The 18,713-nt window shown below is 39.2% G+C and overlaps 1 long non-coding RNA gene across 3 annotated transcripts in view; it reads right to left on the bottom strand.

Annotated features, from left to right (window-relative positions):
• The window catches only part of LOC106506610 (uncharacterized), a 421,075-nt gene that overhangs the window by 84,338 nt on the left and 318,024 nt on the right, over positions 1-18,713 (bottom strand). For 2 of the 3 annotated variants that reach the window (XR_014831925.1, XR_014831926.1), the window contains 2 exons: positions 11,750-13,335; positions 7,616-7,703 (listed from right to left, as the gene is read on the bottom strand). The exons of the other annotated variant lie outside the window; for it this stretch is intronic. This is a non-coding gene — a long non-coding RNA (uncharacterized LOC106506610). The remainder of the gene's footprint in view (positions 1-7,615; positions 7,704-11,749; positions 13,336-18,713) is intronic. 3 annotated transcript variants of the gene reach the window in all.

The following is an 18,713-nucleotide window of genomic DNA, read 5'->3' as shown; positions in this document are numbered from 1 at the left end:
GAGAAACTAGGAAATGAAGAAACTCAGCTTCAAAACCAGGTTGGAAAGATTTCTCAACCCAAGGTCAGCTCTGATGGAAGCAGGGCAGTGACTTCTCAGGTACCCACCACCATCTCATGAAGGGGACACTTTAGCACCTGGAAGAAGTGATATTTGCAATGGTCATTTGCTTCTGAAATATCTGCTCTGCCCAATTCTCCAAACTCTGTAGAGATCTACCAGCCTTCCAAAGAATACAAAAAGATTCACTATGGAATGTAGACTATTTCTAAACCACAAGAAACAGTAAGGAGTTTTTTTTTTTTTTTTTTTTTTTTTTGGTGGCTCAATGGGTTAAGAATCTGGCCTTTGTCATTGCACATGGCCCAGGTTGCAGCTGTGGCACAGGTTTGATCCCTGGCCTGGGAACTTGGCATGTCAAGGGAGCAGACACACACACACACACACACACACACACAAAGACAGGATAAGTAAGGCTGGAAGAAAAGGAGGCATGGAAACAGCCTGCTATAACAGAGATTTCCCAGGATGACTAAAAGCAAAAGAGAAAGGCCTTCAGTGAAAGATTTTTGTTTGAGCTCATGGGGCTGAAGAAACTGGAAATGAATGTGATTGCTCCCAAGGAATCTGAGGCTCAAAGCTGTAGCTTGGAGCTGCTAGGAATCTGATATCCACAGGCATCTGCCCAGAAGAGTGACCTTTGACTTCATCACCACTTTTAGTAAATATGGGAAGAAGATGACTTAAAGAAGATTGAAAAAACTCTGTTTATTTTTAAAGACAAGAAGAAAGCATGTCAATTAGCTAACTTAAAAAGTGTCTGGTTTGAAATCTAATCATCAAATGGGGATGGGACTAAATGATTTACAAGTTTACTTCCAGCAGTATTTTAGGATTGGGGCTATATTAGCTAGAAGATGTACCTGATAGATGGCAATAGATTATATGAGGTTACAAACATTTACAAGGAAGTTCAATAGCCTTCTAAACCTAGAGTATTTGCAAATGCTATTTATGTTATTTTTTGAACAGCAATTATTTTATATCCCTTGATATAAATTATTATTATTATTGTCTTTTGTCTTTTTAGGGCCACACCTGTGGCATATGGAGGTTCCCAGGCTAGGGGTAATTGGAGCTAGAGCTGCTGGCCTACTCCAGAGCCCAGCAACGCCAGATCCTTAACCCACTGAGCGAGACCAAGAATCGAACCTGCAACCTCATGGTTCCTAGTTGGATTTGTTTCTGCTGTGCCACGACAGGAACTCCTAAATTATATTTTCAATAACATGACTTTCTTCCCTCTGGTTGCAAAAATAAGTGATATGATTTGAACCCTTGTTTATAAATAATAACTAATAATAATATAAATGTTAAGATATAATATAAATAAGCCATAAAAGCAAATAATAAATGATATGATTCACACACTAGTTAATAAGTTCATGGAAAGAAGGAGTAGTGAATAAATTTTTAAAAGCCATTTAAATTAGTCTAGGCATTGTTGCAAAGATGATAGTTATTTTGGCAGATACTTGCTCAAAAGCTTTCACTGTTTGTAATTACTGGTGTAGGTAGGTTATATATACAAGATGTGCCCTGGTACAGTCCAGAAACGGATGAATGCTTCGTTATTAGGACATCTATATGCCATGCCTTTTAAATAAAAATAATTATGTACAATTGAAATGTTTGCTGCTTCTTTGCTTCATCATTCTGGATCTAATTTTATATAAGTGTTGGAAAAGGTTCAGGACATTTGAAATGGTTGAAATGACAACAGTGAGAATTTACCAGCTACTTTCAAGCTCTCTCGTTCAGTCAGATGACTGATATCCATGAACAGTGAGCAGAACCACTTGGCTTTATCTAGGAGGCCAGTAGGGAATGGGAAGGAGTGGGATAATAAAAGATGTATTTCAGAGAAAGGGCTAAGGAGTGTTTCCCTGGCTTTGTCCTTGGAATTTCCTAGACACACTCCATGCATACTCTTGGGCTTCCACAACTAGAGGTCACAGACAGAGCAGGGCTGCACCTTTAACCCTCCCAGCAACACTGTTTACTGTTTATATAAATGAATTAATGAATGAGTGAATGTCAAATTACCAAGGGAAAGGTACAGTACATTCATTCTGGCTTTCTCTGACAATTTTCTTTTTTCTTTTTTTTTTAGGGCCATACCTGCAGCCTATGGAAGTTCCCACGCTAGGGGCTGAATTAGATCTACAGCTGCTGGCCTACGCCATAGCCACAGCAATGCCAGATCTGAGCCACATCTGTGACCTACACCACAGCTCACAGCAACACCAGATCCTTAACCCACACAGTGAGGCCAGGGATTGAACCTTCGTCCTCATGGATGCTAGTCAGATGCATTTTCACTGAGCCATGGTGGGAACTCCTCTCTGACAATCTTCAATTGACAATTTTCAAATTCTCAACTTCCCCAGAGGAAAATGAGAAACTCATTGGCAGATAGAAAATTAAGGCACAGATGTGTCCGCGGTGACACAGCAGGGACATGGCAGGACTAGGGATTGAACTAGCCAGTCTGACTTCATGGCCCACACTCTTTACTACTTCCCACCACTACTTAGACTCTGTAGACCTCAAGATACTGCACACAACTTACATGGAAAGCCAGGGGATGAATTACCCCCTCATGGTAACATAGCATTTGTCCACAAGAGGAGACATGTACATTATCACCTATTCCAAGAGGTGGCCTTTAGGATTATAGGAATATGTCCAGGTCAAACTGAGTAGACACTGAAATCATCAGGCGAAGAGGAATAGGAGGTTATTTTTTAGAGCATTGGTGAGAACCACACATTTTAGAAAGAAGATAAAAGCCTTAAAGGTGCTTTAATCTCTTTAAAACTAGGTGTTTGAAAGCACTTTGGTATCCCCAGCAGTTGGAGAAGCATTCTGACAATTCCTCCCAAAGATGTGCCTATCTGTACCTTTGGATTAAGTCATAAGTACGAAATGTCCTAGGAACATTTTCCTAGTACTTAGTTCAGATCTCATGTGCATCAGTGAGGGGAAAGGTCATTTTTCCATTCTGGACCCTCACTGGAACTGCTGTTCACCAGGCTAGGACTACTAAGGTCAACTTCAGTGTGGTTTGCATGGCAACAGAAGGACAAAGATAAGCTTGCCAGCTGCAGGCTGACACACTGGTGCTAAGGGAAGAAACTTACCTCTGAAAATATGGGAGCCGGAGCCCAGATGTAGGGTTCCTATTATGAGTGTTTCTAATTTTCCTCTGGGAAAATTGAGTCTTGTCAGAGGAAGGTGGAATAAATGCCTTTCCCTTGGACATTTACATTCATTAATTCATTCATTTATATAAACAAAGTAGTATTTTCAGGGATGCCTGTAGGGATATTTTTTAATACTCTTGTTCCCCGTCCCCATTACTGTCTAGAGTTGCAGTCCTGATGAGGAGGAACAAATTAAATCAAAATAAGTGTTCTGAAGATGAAAGTGCAAGCGTTAAAATACAAAGTAGTAATAACCAATTGCTCTATTCTCTTCTTTTTCTTTCTTTCTCTTTCTCTCCCTCTTTCTTTCTCTCTTTCTCTCCTCCTCCTCCTTCCTTGAATCAACATGGTTTTCTGACACACAAATTCATGCCTGCCTTCTTTCCTCCCAGATCCAACTGTCTTACGTGAATATGGAGAGAATTTCCCCCCAATTTCACTGAGGTATAATTAACAATAAAATGGGAAGATATTTAAAGCTGCACCATTATGCCTCCCAGCAGCTTTGCCAGGAAGGTAAAATAAAGATAGAAAATTAAGGCACAGTAAGATTAACAGTAGGTATGTGGTGGCAGAGCAGGATGATGTGATACATGTATACATTGTGAAAGGATCCTCCCATCTAGTTAATTAACCCCTATCATCCCACAGCTTTATTCTTTCTACTCTCCTATGGTGAGAACATTTAAATTCCACTCTTTTAGCAGATTTCCATTCTATAACACAGTGTTATCACTATAGTCACAAGGTTTTACATTAGATCCTCAGACTTTACTCATCTTATAGCTGAAAGTCTGTACCCTTTACCAACTTCTGTTTCCGCCACACCCCCAACCCCTGGTTACCACCATTCTCCTCTATTTCCCTGAGTTATGCTTTTTAGATTCCATGTATAAGTGAGATCATCCAGGATTTGCCTTTCTGTGTCTGACTTATTTAACTTAGCATACTGCTCTTCAGGTTCATGTTGATGCAATTAACAGGGTTCCCTTCTTTTTTAAGGCTGAATAGTATTCCACTGTGTGTGTATGTGTATCTCACAACACCTTTATCTATACATCATGTTGTTTCCATACCTTGGCTATTGCAAATTATGCTTCAGTGAACAGAGGAGTTCAGATATCCCTTTGAGATAACAGTTTCATTGTCTTTGGATATATATCTAGAAGTGGGATTGCTGAAAAGACAACCTTATTTAAGGGAACAGGGACAATTCCCATGATGTTCAAGTCATCTTTGGCATTGTTCCATTTCCACACCAGGTTGGATGGGTGTCTCTGTTTCCATTTCAAAAACCTCCCCAAAGTTAGCCCATTTGCCAAGTGAATGAATTAGTGAACGTTTTTTTTTTTTTTTCCTGCCTTGTTTCCCAAACACTTAATTGTGGACAACATAAAACCACATAGCTCTTTACTCATCACCAAGGAAATAGTGTTCCTTATGTTATTCCTCATCGTTCCTTGTCCAGACAGGTTTTACATGAGTCAAACCTCAGTGTTTCCACTATAGATTTCATTATGAATAATCTCTGCACCACAGAACATTTATTTACCCCTTGCTGTGTAGCTTGGGTTTACATTTGCTCCATTTCACAAATAACTCTTAAGTTGTGTCCAGCACAGGGAAGCAAAAAATGAACTATTCCTAATAACTGCCACTTCATTTTGAGCTGTAGACACTTTTTCTCTTCCATCCAGTCAATCCACATTACATAATGTGTCTCTATCTTTAAAACACATCTACCCACAGGTCTCCTCAAATCTCCATCCTGCTCTATCAATAGTCTTCTCAGTTTTTATTCTTGGCAAAGCCTTGAAAAAAAGCTGTGAAATAACGCAAGTAAAGGAATTAATTATTTCAGTTCTGGTGGGACTGCTCCATGGATTCTGTGTAGGTACATAAACACTGCCAAGAGCATGAGCTTCATTTCCATGTGTTTACCTGTTAAACTAAGCCTTCACTCTCACTTGAGAATCATTTGCTTGTTTCCAAGTGTTGGGTAAACCCTGAAGCTCCATACATTTTCAAATGTGAAAACTCAGGAAGCACATAATTGTGCCTGAGACCTAAGGAAAAACACAGTGAATTTTGCAAAGTCTCAGTGACTTTTCCACCAGCCTGTGAATTTTAAATAATGCATGTAAAGTGTTTCTTTCACATGTCATGACCCACGTTTCTCCCTCTATCTCTACATAGAGCAAGTTAAGGGGGTAAATGAAATAAAATGTTTGTTTAAAGCCAAACAGAAATCACTTGTCTACTACCTAAGAAAAAATCAAAAACAAATTTCGAAATGGAAGTTTAAAAAGCCCTCATAGTGTTACTGAATACCACCTCCTGCCATGAGGACCAAGTAGAATGAACATAAGAATAAAATCCTTATTTGCCAGTCCTAAAAATGAATGACAAAATGAGCAAACACTGAAAGGCAGTATTGATGCCTGTGTAAAAAACATGTATGTGAGCAATTTTAGCTATTTGCTGGATCAGTTAGGAATCAGCTTGTTCACCTAAAATAAGCAAGGACAAGCTGGGTGGTTGGCACAGAGACCTTAAGTAAAACCAGGAGCCACTGGAAGCAGGATGGGTGGGATGACAGGCATATTCTGTTCTGGGGAGCATATGAGAGTTGTCATTTATACTCAGAATCCAGATAGAGAATACAGAATAAGAAGCAGGCCAGGAATTTGGGGACTGTTTACTCTGGTGCATTTATAAAACACACACAAAAAAATTATGTAATCTTTTTAGATTCTAATCTACAATGACAATTTTGTTGCTAGTTTAAGAGAAGCCAGGGAATTCCCATTGTGGCTCAGTGGTAATGAACCTAACTAGTATCCATGAGGATGTGGGTTCCATCCCTGGCCTTGCTCAGTGGGGAAAGGATCTGGCATTGTCATGAGCTGTGGTGTAGGTCACAGATGCAGCTTGGATCCCACATTGCTGTGGCTGTGTGTAGGCCGGCAGATGCAACTCCGATTCGACCTCTAGCCTGGGAACTTCCATATGCTGTGGGTAAGGCCCTAAAAAAAGAAAAAAAAAGGGGGGGAAGTGTATTAAAAGAAACCAGTCATTTAAATAACATAGTAAACTAGTATGCAAATGAGTGACTCCAAAGCTTAAGATGCAGTTATTTTCATTGTCTCTTAATTTGCCGCTTGCTCTGAACCTCCTTCTTTTTTCCAAATCCCTGACCTTAGTGGAGAGATGCAGCTCATCATCGTCAAAGACAAAGCTTTGAGAGCAGGTCAGCAAAGGAGCCTGCTGGATTGGCAGGCTCCAGGGAAGAGCTTATTCCAGACACAGAGGCCCGAGGGAAGATGAGAGAGAAGAAATGGAACAAAGGAAGCAGTGAGGGACAAGCCCGGGCTCAGCCAAAGGAAGAAGCAGAGGAAAGAGGAAGGTATGTTGGCGGAGTCCCAGCGGTTCCTCATTCCATTTGAGGACACGGTGAGCCATCATTGTCACGCAGCCTTTGGGATGAAGTGCTGCCTATGTTGGGGGTTCCTCCCCACATTGAAAGTCCCTTGCGATAAAGACAGATGCCATGCTAATACAGGTGGGCTTATGCTCCCCAGCATCTCTTCACAGCCCTGTGAGACTCTGGGGACATTTCCCCCACTACCAACCTCAACAAATGTAGTTATGGCCAACACAGTTCTTACTCAAGGTAAATAATGTCTTCCAGCTGCCTGGGAGTGAGTTTGCCCTTCAGTCCAAAGACAGCCAAAGTATGCCCAAAGCTCCAGGAGCAGGGAGTCTGGGAGGGAACAAGGGAACAGAGAAAAAGCTGCATCTCCAACTGTGGCTAAAATTCCCCAGATTCACAGACATGGCATTAGTTCAGCACCTGAACACAAAGTTGGGCACCCACTGTAGACTCAACCAGCAAGACCTCCACACTTACGTTGCAGCGTGCCTTCCCAGGGCCCCTTACAGCTTTACTTTCAATCCATTCTCTTACCATTGCCCTGTTATACAAGGACTAGAGGGTAGAGAAGAGGTGAACTCACTCCAAAGGTATCCCACTACCAGGCCCTGCCTCTCCTTCCAACCCTCTCTTCCCCAAGCAGAGGAAAGAGGATGAAATTTCCTGATGACCGAGGCAGAGGCAGGCAGTGCGTCTTACTTCCACATAGTCTCAGGAAACACATTAATAGTCACTTGGCTCTCACCATATCCCCTTGGAAATCCCCAGGTGTGCCCTTTGCACAACTAAAAATAAATAGAGGAAATAAAGGTGGTTTTCCTTTGAAATCGGCTGGTTGTTATTCTGCTTTGTTCTCACAGGTGATGCAATACTGTATCTCTGTCCACAGACATGACTCCACTCCCGCCAAACCCACCTGTGAACACAGTCACCTCATTGCCAAGTGGTGATCAGCTTCTGGTAAGTGTCTCCTCTCCAGGGGTCTCTGGGTCTGCCCTGGTATCCTAGAGAAGTGATCAGATTTGTCTTTGATTACAACAGTTGTATAAGAGGGTTGGGATGTTTTAAATTCTTTTTTCCCTCCTGTAAGGTTTGTTCATTTAAAAAAAATAATAATTGGGCACATGTCTCAGTAGAACCACAGAGGAATACCTTAAGGAAATGTTATCTTATTCTGCCAAATGTATTTCCCCTTTATTATGGTAACAAGAATTTGATAATCTTGTATGAAACCAGCTCAATCTTATTCTGATTCTGACTCAAAGAAGGCATATGATCTAGGTCTGGCCCATTAGCCTTTTCCATCCACAGCCACTGTTATTGGTTCAGGAAACATGTGACTCAAGAGAGTGCAATCAAAGTTATTCTCACCACTTTCGCTAAAAAAAAAAAACCTCTAAGAAGCACCTTCCTTTCCACTGAGGTTACGAGAGGAATAAAATGTACACATGGAGGTGCTGGAAGTCATCTTGCCATCATGGGGGAAGGGTCTGTAGGAGAATGGAGCCAACAAAGAAGAAAACAGAAGCAACTGTGGGAGACCTACTAGTGAGGGCACTGTCAGACCTTAGACCTAGTCATGCCTGAAGACAACCTACTTCTGATCTTTTCAGCTCTAAGCCCATGCATATTCTTTTCAGCGTCCTTCTGAGTTAGGTTTTCAGCCAATTTATGTTATATTTTCTGTCACTTGCCACCAAATACATTCTATATAAAAATCTCCCCTTTTGTATTAATGCTTCACCTCCAGCTAAAACTTTCTCAGCAAGGTTCTCACTTTGCTGCTTAAAGTGATGCCTAGAAACCAGGTGATAATAATGAAAATGGCCCACAAAACTACAACAGCCACTATGAACTTCAGCTTCCAATAAAGAGAGGAAGTTGGATCAAAATGAAAGCACACAAAATCATTTCCAATGTGAATAATCTTTGGGACCACTCCATTCCTCTTCACTCCAGAGACAGACAAGAATCACTTCTCATTTGCTCTGATAGGTGAGCCAAAAACACAAAGGAATGAGACGATGCAGTTGAGGCTATTATAGAATACACTACTGATAAACAAGAGCAGAACAAGAAAACGCATACCCTATTAGTTGGATCTTTGTAAATCACCATTTGAGTGTCAGAGTTAAGTTTGATTATAAGGGGTAAAGAATTTCCATGTGGTCAAAGTGAGACCAGGGAAGCCAAAAAGGAGTTGGAAGTCACACAGATCTGTTCTTGGCTTTCCAATGGGTGTGGAAAGAGTAGACAGAACTAAAAACACAAGTGGAACTCTGGCCCAGTTCCTGGATATTAGCATAGAGGAGTGTGCTTTCCATGCAGAGGGTGTCATCAAGTAACCAAAAGAAGAAATACTTGGGGAGAAGAAAGAGGGTGGGGGGAGGAGGAGTCCCTTTCATTATAGTTCTTCTCCAATGTCAAGGAGACTGGCTGGGGATCAACAAAGCTCCTCTAAGAATCCCTGTATTTCTTGGGTTTTGGCCAGTTACCCAAGAGCAGATGTGAAACGTTTGCTGTGATTAGGAAATATTTTGCATGTGAGAATGTGAATGCTACAATCCTCAGCTCAGCCAAGAGGGCTTAATAAATGGTGAAATTTTACATCTTTAGGGAGGAGCAACATATTTGTGAAAAAGTGTTGGTTAAAATAAACACCAAATTCCCAAGGAGGGACTCCAAACTCTGATGATGTGCAGCACTAATCATTTCATTCCTGTGGAAAAAGTTACTCAGAGAGTGCAGCCCACTTCATTCTTCTGTTCATGTTCTCATTCTCCCATTGTCAATGGCAAACAAGTCCTCATCTCTTCCTATCTGAGTTTTCTTTTGTTATAGGATGAACCAGGAGTGGACCAACAAAATGTGTCCTTTTGGCAATTTGCAAAAGAAGAAGTGATTTGATGTTATATTTTTTTTAAAAAAAAAGTGACAGGGCTTGTATTTTACAAATGAAACTGAGTTATCATCTGCTAGAAAAGTGTGACATACTGGGAATACCCTTGCATCCTGGTTCCTCTTTATAGACAGCTGTCTGTTCTTCACTAAGTCACTTTACTTTTCTAGGTTTCAGTGTTGGGTTGTGTCAAAGGAGAGAGAGGTACCACATCAGCCTTTCCCAGCGTGTGCCTTGTAGAAACTAGTTCTGCAGGATGTTTGTGAATAGTCAAAGCAAAGGTAGGAATTCACTGATCAAACAGGACAAAGAGAGGCATTCAAGATGGAAGAAATAATATGTGTGAAAGTACAGAGATATGAAAAAGCTCTTCACTCATCTATTCAACAAATATTTATTGAAAACCTATTATGTGCCAGGTGACGACTACTGGAGTTTCAGTGGTAAGTAAGGATGACCAAAACCCTTCTCTCAAAGAGCTTCTGTTCTTGTGGGGTCTATGATTAAAACAAACAATTTAGATGAAATCAAGTACTCTGAATATGATGATAGAAAAAGAGAGGCTTCTACAGTATATGGGGGAAGAGGAAGTAAGAGAAGGTTTTCTGGAAAAAGTTACATCTAAACCCAGACCTAAAGGATAAGCACGAGTGATCTAGGCAAACAGTGTAGGTAGAAGCTGAAAATTTCAAGCAAAAGGGTCCTTATGGGGTAGGAGCATAGGGCAAAAAAGAAATGGTGAGTTCAAAGAACTTGAACTTGAAATCCAGTACGGCTGAATTTGATGTGAGGGGATGAAAGTGAAAGCAAATGAGCTTTAGGGAGTAAGCAAGGGGAGATCAGAAGATTGTGTTGTATCTTAGAACTAATGCGTGATGGTTTGGATTTCCAGATGTAGGAAACAGCAATTCCTAAGGATCTGAAGCACCTGACCAAAACATCATATTTTTATTTTGAAATGGTGATCGTGGCAGCATTAAGAATTTATTGCAGAGGAGCAAGACTAGGAAAACTTATACTAACTGGGAGAGGCTTGCCTCTTAGCAGTGGTGGTGCAGATGGAGAAAAGAGAAACCTGGGAAGGTCATTTAAAGGGCAGCCTTAGAAGGTCTGTGCCTGAGTAGGTGCTGAGAGGGAAGAATTTGGTCGACACCTATGTCCTCAGTTTGGGTCCCAAGGTGGATGGTGGTTCCATAAGCCAGAATAGACATCACAGGACAAGGAAGAGGAGAAGACAGAGGAATCTGAGAAATAAGGTTGAGTTGTGTTTGGGATGTGTCCATTGTTTTAGTCCCGACATTTCAATGGAAGTATTTGGATACACCTGCCTAGAACATGAGGGAGGGAACTGAAGTCTGAATATAAATTGAATGTCTTTAGTTCACAGATCACCATCAAACTTTGGAGTGACTGAGACCCCCAAAAAGTGTGCCCGGAGTAAAACAAGAAAGATAAGGCTCAAACCAACACTGAGGGAGCAAGCAGATGAAATTATATTTGCAAAGAGGACAGAGAAGGCAACTTTAAATTATTAGTAATGGTATGTGGATGTTCAAATGAAGTTGATTAGATTGCATTTTGTTGAAGCTTATTTATGATTTCCCTGCAAATGTTCTGGTACTAGAAAAATGATGTCAATTCTAATTCTGGAATGCAGTCAATATTTATTTTTTTAGGACTTTTCTGAGATGCAGGTAATCTCGAACAATGAATTTGTTTTAAAAACATTTTGTTTCTAAATCTGAAGGATGACAGAGACACACTCATAATTCCACCTTTGTTACTGAAGTAGACAAAATATATAGATTTTCTACTAAACTTCTATGGCTTGTATTGCAGGGATGCCTTTCAATGGACAAAAACATAGTTACATATATTCACCAGGAAAACAGACATATCTTTTTTTTTTTTTAAGGGTCACAACCATGCATACGAAGTTCCTAGGCTAGGGGTTCAACTGGAGCTGTAGCTGCGACCCTATACCACAGCCACAGCAATAGCAGATCCCAACCACCTCTGCAACCTACACCACAGCTCATGGCAATACTGGCTCCTTAACCCACTGAGCAAGGCCAGGGATCAAATCCGCATCCTCATGGATACTAGCTGGCTTGGTTACCACTGAGCCACAATGGGAACTCCCAGACTTACCATTTTAGAATAGACTCATCTCCCAGCCTCCTCCATACTCGGCTGGCTGTATGAATAGCAAACTGGAAGCTGGCTGAACAACTCAGGAAACCAAATCAAAAGAATAAAATAATTAATCCAAAGAACAAATCAATATATCTAGAAATCAAAGACAAACACCTGTAAAGAAACTAAAAATTAAGATTTTTTTTTTCAGCCACGTGTTTAACATACTTGGTTTCTCTGGGGTCATAACAATGAGTTTCCACATTTTGGAGCCCATTGGACCCCTAGCTCGGCTGATTTTCTGACTAAGCTACAGTCTTCTGGAGTTGATTTCATCAGTGGCTGGTGAAGCATGACTCTGTTTTTTTATAAGCTTTTCTTCTTAAAACAACATTTTGATGAGCTAAGCATAAATTAATCAGAAACATATGGATTAAATTGACTCCAAAATACATATGGGTCTAAAAAATAAGAAAAGGACTTGGGGCAAAAACACACAGAGGGCTTTATAGCCCCAATATGTTACAAAACCGTAGCAAGAGGATTCCAAATCTGACCTCCCCTTATCTCTGTCATGGTCAGCAAAGTCTGCTATCTTCTCAGAAAAAGGGAAGTTAAGAAACAGATGAGCACCGTGAGATTGTTCGGCCTCACAACCCACTTTCAAAGACCAGACACTGTGGTTTCAGCCTGTCTGGCTGCTGATTCTTTGAATGGAAGTGAGGCCCTCTGAGAGGCATTTCATTGCTTCTGAACCCCTGGGGTCTCTGACCGCACCCCTAGGTTTATCCTTTCCTTTGAAGACAAAATAACCTCATTGTCTCCTTCTTCTGGGGCAATTCTTTTCTTGAATAACTTCTTTCTATCTTTATTTCTTTTTATGGTCACACCGGCAGCAACCCAGGCTAGAGGTTGAGTCAGAGTTGCAGCTGCTGCCCTATGCCTCAGCCATAGCAGTGCGTGATCCATGCCACACCTGTGACCTATGACGCAGCTTGTGGCAATGCTGGATCCTTAACCCACAGAGCAAGGCCAGGGATCAAACCTGCATCCTCAAGGACACTGTGTCAGGTTCTTAACCCTCTGAGCCACAATGGGAACTCCAATTTGTTTATATCTTTAAATCAACAGGTAAATATAGTGAATTTATTAGCTCTCCCTCTCACTTCCCCACCTCCTAGTTTTTTCAGGCATAAAACCTTGGGGACATCTTTGACAACTTTGTCCTCTTAATTCCCTATATCCCATCAGTCAACATGTCCTGCCAAATTGTCCTTTGAAATCCAAACCTTCCCCATCTTGACTGCTGCTACCCTCATCCAGCCCCTCATCACCTCACACCTGGATTACAAGAGCAGCCTCTAAGCTGACCTTACTGACTCCTGCTAACCTCTAGGCCACCTACACACTACTGGCAGCCTAATCATCTTAAACCCACGCTTTCATCCCATCACTCTTCCCTTTCTCCTCTTTTGCTTGTACTATATGTCAAGTTTAAATTCTTCTGCTTACCTCCCAAGTTTCTTCATAACATACCACCTCTCCAAGTGTGTTTTCCATTATTGGTCTTCCTGGTTACCATCCAAGGCTCGGCATCATCCCTGGAGGTACATTCATTTTATGTTCCAATTGTTATTCCCCCAACCATTCACTGCTTATTTCTTCACTTTCATTTGCCTTTCTTCTATATTTTTATGGCATATTATCCATATCACATAATGTGGGCAACCTCACTAAGGTGATGGTTAAGTGATGCTCAAAGGATGAAAATGACTCAGCTCACAGAGCATGGAGTGGAGGGTGAAACGGCTTATGCAAAGACCCTGTGATGGTCTGTGGGTGGGGAAAGGGGGAGGAATAACTGTGTTTGAGAAACTGTAAGGAAAGAAATTATGTGTTAAGAAATATCATTTAAGAAAATGTAAAAGGCCATTGTATCCGACATGTAGCTTAAAGGAGAAGATGGATGTGAGAAGAGACTGGATAACAGTCAGAGGCCAGATCATGACAGATATTGGCAGCTATGGGAATGGATTTTGTTCTAAATTCAAACTGATCTAAGGTCATTTACATTAAAGAGGAGGAGGTCACTTACTGGAAGATAATGTATGCTTCCTTGTAAAGAATGAATAGCAAGCAGTAAGACACCAAAATAAAGGTAATTTTGATGACGTAGATGAGAGAGAAAGATGACTTGGATCTGGTTTTAGCAGTGAAGTCAGAGAATTTCAAAAGAACATTCAGGAAGGAGGATTGGTAGATTATACTCATGAATTGGATGTGAGATATATGAGAAAGTGACAAATGAAGGGTGATTTCTATATTTCAGGCTTGAGGAATTGTGTGTATTTCCTAGAATAGAGCAGACTAGGAGTGAGAGAATAGGTACATTGAATTAAGACTTCAGTTTTCGATTTAGCTCCAGGCAAAAGTGGATTAAGTAGTTTTGGCCCATCTCTGCTTTCCCAAAAACAACAGGAAGAGCTGAAGAAAATGGTTTCAAATCTACTTAAAGGCACTGGAGGGCTTCTGAGGTAGTGAAAATTTGGAGGGTACACAATCCACAAAACAGAGGAAAATCCGGAGACATGATCCGGCTATTTGGTTTCCATGTTTCCCCTCAAGGCTTTTGCTCATTTTGAAAGTGGAAGAAGAGAAGCTGAAAGGCTCATCAGAGATTTTGCTAGGTTTGCATTGTTAGAAGGACAGAAACTGGAGTACACTGCACACCAAGGAAGAAGATCCTTGGTAAACACTCAGTCTTTGGTTGGTACCTTGAAGACCACACATAAGGAAGAAAGGTGAACTGGAAGTAGCCCAAACCTCATGGAGGCTGAACCCATATTTAAATCATCTTAATTCCCAAAGGGATTAAAGTGATATAGGATTGTCAGTGACCAATTTCGCTGTCTACCAGAAACAAAGAGAAATCCTCTCTGGAGAAAGATAGAAATCAGCCAGAGCTCCAAAACACCTCTAAAATTTATGAAATACAATATCTTATATTAAAAAATCTTTAACTAGTATACCAAAGAGGGCATAAAAAATGATGAAAAAGTGAGAGGAAATAGATAATAGAAACAGACCCTCAAGATGTCTTGAATATGAAGATACCGAATATGAAATTAAGTATTAGTGAAATATTCAAGAAATTTTTTAAGATAGGAAGAAGTTTGTAATAAAACAAATTGTTTTTAAGATAAAATGAAAAGTACAGAACTTTAAAAATGCAATAACAAATATTAAGAACACAGTGAATGATTTTTAAAAACATTTGTAAAAAGTTGAGGAGTGAATGAATGAAACTGAACAGAGATCAGGAAGAAATACACACACTAACATTTGAAAGGAAATATTAATGAAAAGTACAGGAAAGAATGTAAAAATCATATGGGAGATATTGAAAGTTTCTAACAAACATACAGGTATTTGGAATCCCAAGAGGAAAAGAGAGAGAGAATGTGACCGAACAATATTTGAAAGATAATAGTTAGGAGTTTTTCCTAAGTGACAAAAGACATCAAGCCATAAATTTAAAAGGCACACAATACTATTAAACAAATTTTAAAAAAGACAATTCATCAATACTAAAATATAAAGTTCATTTAACATCTGAAAGATCAATATATAATTATTTTGATTTTTTGAAATAATTATATATTTTTATATAATTTTATATATAAAAATTTATATATAAATTATTTACCACATTAATGGAAAAAAGGAGAAAGAAAACATTTCAATAGATGTAGAAATAGCATTTGATATAAGTGGCAGAAGTTTGTAATAAAAAGTCTTAATTAATAAATACACCAAAAAATTAGAAAGTAGAGAGCAGACATGCAATATAATTAGCAAACCTGACCTCAGGCTATTAGACCATTGCTCCTGCAAACTTCAGAAATTGCATCTTTCTCAAATATTTATGGACATTTCCAAAGTCATAATATTTTGTGCTATAGAGAAAATCTCACTGAATTTCAAAATCCTTGAAATAATATAAAGGATGTACTCTAAACACAGTGGAACTAAGCTAGAGACCATAAAAAAAGATAAACAGAAAATCTCTATTTTGAAATTAAATAGAACAAAACATCTCTAAATAACCCAGAGGGTCAAAAAGAAAACATGAAAATTAGAAAATATTTTGAACTAAATGAAAATATGACATATCAGAACTTATAAAATATAACTAAAATTGTGCTTATAAAGGGACATGTATAGCATTAAAAATGTATATATTAGAAAAGAAGAATAGCTAGAAGTCAATCATCTAAGTGTCCCTGTCAAGAAGTTAGAAAAATGAACAACATAGTGAATACAAAGGAAATAGAAAAGGGAAGTAATTAGCATAAAAATAGAAACTGATTAAAACAATTGACATACAAAGCTAAATGGTGACTCTTCAAAAAGAATAATAAAATATCCTCCTGGTGATACTGATGGAGAGAGAGAGAGCACCCGAAAGGGTCAGAGAGAGGGAAGGAAAAAGAGGCAAAGAATTACATTTGAACAACAAATAGTTAACATCAGTAATGAAAAGGAATCACTAAAGATCCTAAGACATTTAAAAAAAAAAAAAAAAAAAAACAGGCTATGACAACTTCATGCCAGTAAATTTTAAAATTAAGGGGAAGTGAATACCTGTCCAGAGGTATACCACTCATCAAAATGTGCACAAGGAAAAACAGAAAATAAGTTTGTAAATGAATTTTTTTAGGCTTATAAGAATTTGGCCTAACTTTCTGTGAAGCATGATGTTTCCGGTCTCCTGATTACCTCTCTACAGGATCCAAGAATCTCCTATGGACCACAAATCTGATTTCACCTAGATCTTCCACTTGTTCTTTTAGGAAAAACTGCATAACTGTGAGTAGGAAAATTTATTGTTGGTTTTTCTTTGTTCCCTCAAAGTTGCCTCTTCTTTCATCATAGGTGAAAAGACTTCAACCTCATGGCTCTTAAGACTCATGAAGAGAACTAACTGCCAGATTCATTAGCAAATACCGAGATTGGGTTCCTAGAACATTCCAGGGGACCTCACTCAACTCTCAAAACATGGGATGGACCTATGTTTGCCAAAAATTCAGAGTCATCATTCTGAATTCATTCATTCTGAAGTCATCAGAATGGCCTTCACAAATAACCTCAGAAGTTAATTATTATTTGGAAACCAATATAACTGTTATAACTCCCAGAATTCCAGTCAGTTCAGAGCTATAGTTATACCCTAACATCTGACAAAGTGTCTGGCACATAGTAGGCCCTCATTAATTTCCTGATGAATGAATGTCACATACAAGTGAGCGGGAAATGTAAATAAGAAATTTGAGGACAGCTCATAATCAAATACTGAAGATCCAAAATGAAGTAATGCTTCAACTTGTAATATCATTGCATTATCAAGTTTTGAACAAAATACAACTAGTCATATTTTCATTGCCGGGGTAAATAAGTCTGTTGCCCCATAAAGAACTAACTTGTCTTCAAGCTCATATTCTACCAATTCATGAGATTCAGATTAGTATAGTTTAACTTAAACTGCTACATATAATCAATTGAGCTCAAAATTCTTTCACAACCCACTTTTCCAGACCTGAGAACATATTTCAGACTTGAAGATTGACTGTCATCATTTCTTCCTCTACCCAAACTAATAAGCCAATCCTTTCCATAGTAACAGAAAAAAGGAATGGGAAGGAGTAAAATAGTCCATAAAAGTTAGCACAATTAGATAGATATGTAGACACAAATACAACTGGCAGTAGGATGATTAGTATAAATTTCAATACCACAACTTTTGGAGGAATGGCACAACTTTATTGCAGCCTTACCACTTGTGAACGATGTAGTCACTGCTGGTCTGTGGCAGTGAATGCGCTTCATAGCACCCAAACACCATCAAAGGTTCTTTATTTACCTTACATCTGCCAATAACCCATGTTCTCGAATTTTCTGTGTAAAAGAGCTCCATGTGGGTCAGATTTAATTTCTTGCAGAAATACGATATGTCACTTCCAATAAAAGCAACAAGGAAAGAGAGATTCACACACTAACTTATCAAGGATGGCAGCTCATGCTGGTGTTTGGAATAGTTTGGAGGTATTGTTTTGTTTACTGAGCCATCAAGTTCAAAGGAAGGTGCACAAGCCTGATTAGAATGGCCTTCCCAGAACTGTTTTCCAAATAGAAAACATATGCCCCTGTGGGGAAAGCTCTTCATTCCCAGATCCAAGTGATTATGAAAACAGCTTGACTCTGGGGAAGGAGAATCTAGAATAATATCTTTCTTTAACATAGTACTGTCCCGAGGAAAGTCTAGGGCAAACTTCTGATGGCCAAAGTAAAAGGCACACCAAGAGTGACTACAGGCTTTTACTTAATGTAGATAGACACCAAGAGGAGACTTAGACACTGTTATGTTCAATCCTCTGTAGATTCCTCCAGCACAGGTTAATGGACACCTCAGAAGATCACCTGATTAGACCTGAAACCACATAGCAAATCCATGGCCAAGTTAGAGCCCTTGTGCTGGTCTCTCTCTCTCTCTTTTTTTTTTTTTTAAGTGTATTGATTTACAATGTTGTTAGTTTCAGGTGTACAGCAAAGTGATTCAAATATATTTACAATTCTTTTTTTTTTTCAGATTGTTTTCCCTTATAGGTTATTGCAAGATGGTGAATATGGTTCCCTGTGCTACATAGCAGGTCCTTCTTTGTCTATTTTATATTTAGCAGTGTGTATCTGTTAATCCTACACCCCTAATTTGTCCCTCCCCATCCTTCTCTTTTGGTAACCAAAAGATTATATTCTATGTCTGTGAGTCTGTTTCTGTTTATAAATATGTTTATTTGTATCATTTTTTAGGTTCCACAAATCAATGATATCATATTTGTCCTTCTCTGTCTGACTTATTTCACTTAGTATGATAATCTCTAGTCCATCTAAATTGCTATAAATGATATTATTCATTCTTTTT

This window comes from Sus scrofa, chromosome 17 (assembly GCF_054392235.1).
Source record: "Sus scrofa isolate SSC_HxYL_T2T_F1_AM1 chromosome 17, Sscrofa_HxYL_maternal_Yorkshire_Landrace_v2.0, whole genome shotgun sequence".
Taxonomy (NCBI): Eukaryota; Metazoa; Chordata; class Mammalia; order Artiodactyla; family Suidae; genus Sus; species Sus scrofa.
Note: the sequence above shows the minus strand (reverse complement) of the source record. Positions and strands in the feature narration are given on the sequence as shown.